Source organism: Egretta garzetta, unplaced genomic scaffold, assembly GCF_000687185.1.
Source record: "Egretta garzetta isolate BGI_Z169 unplaced genomic scaffold, ASM68718v1 scaffold381, whole genome shotgun sequence".
NCBI lineage: Eukaryota > Metazoa > Chordata > Aves > Pelecaniformes > Ardeidae > Egretta > Egretta garzetta.
Genome location: NW_009258483.1, coordinates 167,409 through 172,848, shown reverse-complemented (window position 1 = coordinate 172,848; position 5,440 = coordinate 167,409). Strand labels below are relative to the sequence as shown.

General features: G+C 48.2%; 1 long non-coding RNA gene across 1 annotated transcript; it reads left to right on the top strand.

The window, feature by feature from the left end:
* The first annotated feature begins 6 nt into the window (after window positions 1-6).
* Window positions 7-3,176, top strand: LOC118452837. The gene is made up of 3 exons (XR_004842693.1): window positions 7-439; window positions 1,135-2,689; window positions 2,952-3,176. It is a non-coding gene; the product is annotated as an uncharacterized LOC118452837 (long non-coding RNA).
* Window positions 3,177-5,440: the final 2,264 nt, after the last annotated feature.

Sequence of the window (5,440 nt, the reverse complement as noted above, 5' to 3'; positions counted from 1 at the left end):
CCGAGGGGCGAGCAGCCGGCGCTTGCAGCAGCCGGTGGCAGCGCGTTGTCTCCTCCCTTGGGCTCCCGGCGTTACGATCGGTGCCCTGGCCCCCGAGGAAACGGAACAGATTTCTTCGGTGCGCTCCGACCTGGTCGGGCAGCGCAGGCGGCAAACCCCGAGGCGCGGAGCGCGGCCCTGCTCGTTCTTCAGCCCGGTGGGAAGGGCCCAACACTGTGGCAAGAACTCTCTTGTGCCGATTTAAGCTCTTGCCTCCGCACCAAGCAGCGGTGGCAGCAGCTGCTAACTCAGAAAATATCTACGTGCACAAGACAGGTACTCCCTGGCAAAATATAAAAGCTACTGCAGCAACCACATCTCAGCGAGGAGGGGGGAGCATCTGACTGCGTTCCCATTGTCAGACGAGTCTCCAGACAGTGTCACAATCAGGACACCGCTGGTAAGACAAATTACAACATCCCACTGCCTTTGAAAGCCATTTCTTCTGGCAAAAAAAAAAATGGCATTTATGTTATGAGCCTCCCCTTCACACCCAGCACCACCTTTCCAGCGTCGAAGGCGCCCTCAGAGTCAACTACAGTCTGTTTTGTTTGCTATCATAAGAAAACTTTTCGTTTGGGTAACCACTGGAATTTATTTAGCCTAAGTTGCTACCACATGCCAAATACTTTCTCCTCTTCTTCTATATTTATCATATATGTTAAGCTTAAGTCCGCACCGCTACCCCCAGCGCCCACAAAAATGTCTGCTTTGCTTGGCTTCTAAAGGGAAAAGATCCTTTTAAGGAAAGACGCGTTTGTAAAAGATAACACTTGCTCGTTTTTACCATATCAGCAGTGGGAGAGAAGGGAGAGAAAGAGCGGATGGGCATTTTGGTGATGGAGAGACATCCCCTTGCTTATGCGTGGGGCTTCCTGTGTCCACCCAACACCGTAACTGCTCAATAAGATGTGTTAATAAAGGATGGCCTGGTGTGTAACACGTTGTTTAAAAATAACATTGGTTCTTTCCATTCCGGTTGGGAAGTATCATTGTCGTATCACTCATACAGCTACAGCGCTCAGGGTGTTGGCATCCCAGTCCATGTCTGTGAGTCCAAAACACATTAAAATTGCTTAAGTTGCTGTATTTCAGAGCTGGGAGGGACCGAGGTGTGTACGGCCAGTTACCGCAGAACAGCTGGTCAGTGACTTGTCACTCCACATCAGCTGAATGACTTTCCATTGTACGACAATACCCTGGGCGTTGTCTGTCTGCACTTTTTTTTTTACACTATTTTAGCTAAGCAGCTATGGAACTTTCTGACTACAACCCCGATAGCTATATATGGAGGTGTTACTGCCGTCCTTTTACTTGTCAATTCTCAGCTTATGTAGCGAAGAACTTTGCTCATACTCTGAACTTCAGCATTGCGTAAGGAGATGATGAACCACCGTCCTCTCAAGGATTCTCTTCTCTAGGAGAGGCCCACAGCTTAGGAGATCTTAATAAGAACGGCTACACTGGCTCACACCAAGGTAATCGGAGCACTACTTCTGGTGGCAAGCTGGGAACAGCAGCAGAGCAGGAGACTGACTGTATTTTCCCCGGTACCAATTTGAGTTTTCAGCAACCTGCATCATCTGGACTTCCCGAGCCAGAGGGGAGTCTTTACATCCAATCATATCCAATGGGTTTTTCTTACATGAATTTGCCCGGCCATCTTCTGAGCCCACTGAGATTTTGGCATCCACGGGGCAAGGAATGCCATGGTTTAGTTGTGTTGTATGACAGACGTACTTAATTTTGTTTGGTTTAGAACTTCTCCCCTGGTGTTCGCCAGCTCTTATTAAGAATCAATCACTCCTCATTCTCTGTTACCATCTCTATAGCATTCACAAGTCTAGAGACATGTTTCTTACCACTCCCTACCTTTTTAATTGCCTTTTGCTGTAGAATATCCGGAGAGGCACAAGGACTTAAAGGCAAGATTGCTCTGAAAATTTTCACACTTTTGCCTACAAAGGGTGCAACAAATATCCACGGTGTGCAAGTTCTTAGTCTTTAAAATAGGGTAGAGATCCAAAGCTCTGCAGGTATCTAACACAGAATGGAGATATCCTGTCTTTCCACTAATTAATACCTTTGCAGAAGGTACGAAGAAGAGGAAACAACTAAAATGGCTACGTTAACACCAGTGGTTATTCATCTGCTGAGGTGAGCGGCCATTCAACTTTAAAAGAGACACCTTTGGGTTTTGTGGAGCCCAAAAACTTGGTCTTGCTTCTGGATGGGGGGGTCGCTCCTATTTGATGTCTGCAGCAGGCAGCTGTTTCCTATTTTGCATTTGGAAGTGACACATCCCTTACAGAAACGCTGCTCCTGTTAAAAAGCCACCGATGTAATTTGAGCCAAGCGTTCCCAAGTTGCAGGATTAGAGCGATGGCTCTAGCTTTTAATGGCATGTCATAATCAGAGAGTTGCACGGAGGCTAAGGGTCACGTTTCATACCCAGAGCCACTTCTAATCTCAAATATTTATCTGAAATTAGAAGCATCAGGAGAGAAAGTACTGGGGAAGTAACTACAACCTGGAGTTCATTAAAGCGCTACAAGGAAAGAGGAACTCATTAGGGAATAGCTGAAAGTACCCTTAACGATTCGGATTGCTGCCACTGTCAGCATCAAGAGGACGCCTGCAAATCTGCCAGGTGAGTGGCAGCAAAACAACGTCCACCGTGCTAAAAGCTTTTCAGAAATTGCATTTCATTAGTGATTGCAGCGAGCAAACCGTAAAATTACCTTTCCCTGGAATCACCTTTTAGGCAGCTTGTGCTCTGCATTAGATACATATCCCTGGCGTCACGCACGTTTGCATTCTGTCACACGCCCACGCAGGGAATAATGCATAAATCTGCTTCTCAATAAAGCATGGAAACCACACGCCTCCCTTTTATTCTTTCCAATGGATAGGAAATGAACTGCAAACGTCTAGAAGTAAGTTGTAACCAGCCCCAAAACATGACACAGAACAACAGCTAGTCATCACAGGAACACGGTTCTGAGAGGTCCTTCCTCCTGTCCGTACCGATGGCACGTGTCGCTGATCGTGCTGAGCCCTGGGGACATTCCAGAGGCTGGTTCCTGCCAGAGCACCCCACAGCACGTTACGTTTGTATGAAGGGTACAAACGAGCTCGGTTGCCCCGTCAGAGTTCCTTTACACCCCCCCCCCCCACACACACACTAATGTTAGAAGAGATGGCAGTAATGTGGCTATGTGAAAGCAGGATTTTGTCTGGTGGCGAGTGGTCCTCTTACACCACACACACACTTTTGATCAACACAAGACCCAAGAAACAAGCCAGGGAACTTCAAGTGAGCCAGGGCTGCAGAGCTGCTTCAACCAGGCGCGAGAGCTGGCTGCGAAGGGGAAACGTATCTGTGGCAGCCCTCCTTACCCAAGACTCCCCTCAGTTCTGATAGGGAAACATCAAAAGGGCAAGTCCTGGAGCTGCCTTGGTCCTAGGGAATTTCAGAACTGCCTCATCTGCCACTGCACAGCATAGTCCGATATACTTCAACATACAGAACTACATTAGGACGTCCTGGAACATATTATGCGGGGAATTTAATTTTGAAAGGTATTAAATGAAGGTGGCATCTCCCTTAACATTATTCCAAATCATTAAAAAAATCTCTTGCTGGCCTCCTATGTGCCTTACTCCTACCAATAAAAATGCCCAATCTTCAGTGCCTGGAGCAGGAGTCCCATTCTCTCACAGCATTCTCTGAGCTTCCTTCTGTAGCGAGCCCGACCTGCTCAGCGCAGGGTGGCTCTTATCAAAAGGTTAAAACTGAGTGAACCTCTCGTGCTGAAGGACAGTATTATAAAATTCTCTAAAATATGTGTGCACTTTGATGTTCTCTCAAGTTCAGCATGTCAAAGAGTTAAACTGTACCAGATTTAAATGTCTAGAAGTAAGAAAGAGGGCTGTCGTGCCCTAACCTCACCCAGCCTTACACTCAGTTCTTAACAGCCCCCTTGCTCCTTCATGGCAGAGGCGATACGAACGTTGCACTGGGTTTTGGCAGGATGACATGGAAGAGTGCCCTAAAAAACCCTCCTGAGATACCTGACCCGGGAGAGGTAAGAAAGCTGAAGGGGGCTCATTAAGCCAAAGACAGGCAAAATTTCCATTTCTTTGCATCACCTCTTCGGACAAAGGCCCAAAGATCTGCAACTTTAACATGCACTCCTCTTCACCCTCACATTCACCATTGGTACATCGCATTCAGTCACCCCTTAATGCCCCAGCTGGTACAAGATGTCACGGAGCCCCGTGACTGCAGACCTCCCCAGAGAGAAGGAGCATGGAAGCCAGGAAGAACGCAAGCCTAACCAGTGACACAGACGGGGCCCTTTCTCTGCAGAGGTAGGATGGAGTTCAGCAAGCTGACCCGTCCTTGTTTTCTTGCTGTGGGGTATGAGGTCCTGGACTTGTTTATGCCAAGCGTTCCAGTGATCCTGAAGCACTCTTGAGGACTTACCGATTCATCTGTTCAGACTTCGCGCAAACTAACTGGTTTCCAGCTGCACCCCTGCTCAGGTGGCCAGGCAAGCTCTCCAACTTGCTGTAACTAGTCCTAGTGACCGTACCTGTCACAGCCAGCGAGGAAGGGGTGTTAAGGCCGGTGCAGAGAAAGACAGGGTGATGCAGATTCGTGCTGGGACCAAAAATGTGTCAGGGGGTGAATGTAGTGTACGTGTGGAGGGGTACGTTCAATTTAGTGGCTTAAAGACACTGTTGGTACTATCAGCACTTACATAAAAGGAAACATTTGGAGGTAAAAATCTGACTGAGGACAGAACTAAGACCGAGACCTGATAAGAGTAAGCGAAAGATTGAAAAAAAAAAAAAAAAAAGCCAAACCAACATCGCAAGCAAATTGCAAAACCATGCGCTGTAGAAAGTGCAAACATGCAGAGGTAAAAATGCAGTTGCAGCAGCTGGACAGCCTTAACCCTTGCTCTACAATAAACCCCTCCACTTACTGTTTTGAGATTACACAATTTTCACCTTTTCTGATCCCAGATAGGTTGCGTTTCCCTGCTCCTCTCTGGAGGGCTGTCGAGGGGAATGAGCTGCCCGTCTTGGTATCTTAAACGGAGATGGAATTATTCAAAGCGTAGCATCTGCTCTGTCCTTCCTCAGTTCTTAATACCGAGGTCTGCGACAAGGACAGCATTTCTGTGACATTCCCCGCTCTCACAGATGAGAGGCACTCTGGTACCCGGGACTTAACGCGGCTTTTTCTGCAGGATTCTTCCTGCAGTCACTGGAAATGCCCAGCCCCAGGGCATAACCAGGGAGAGCTGCTGGGGGACAAACCCCACGAGGTGTGAAGAGCCCCGAGGCTACGACCGGCCCGCCGGAGGGCTGCAGGCGGGGCGAGGGGCCG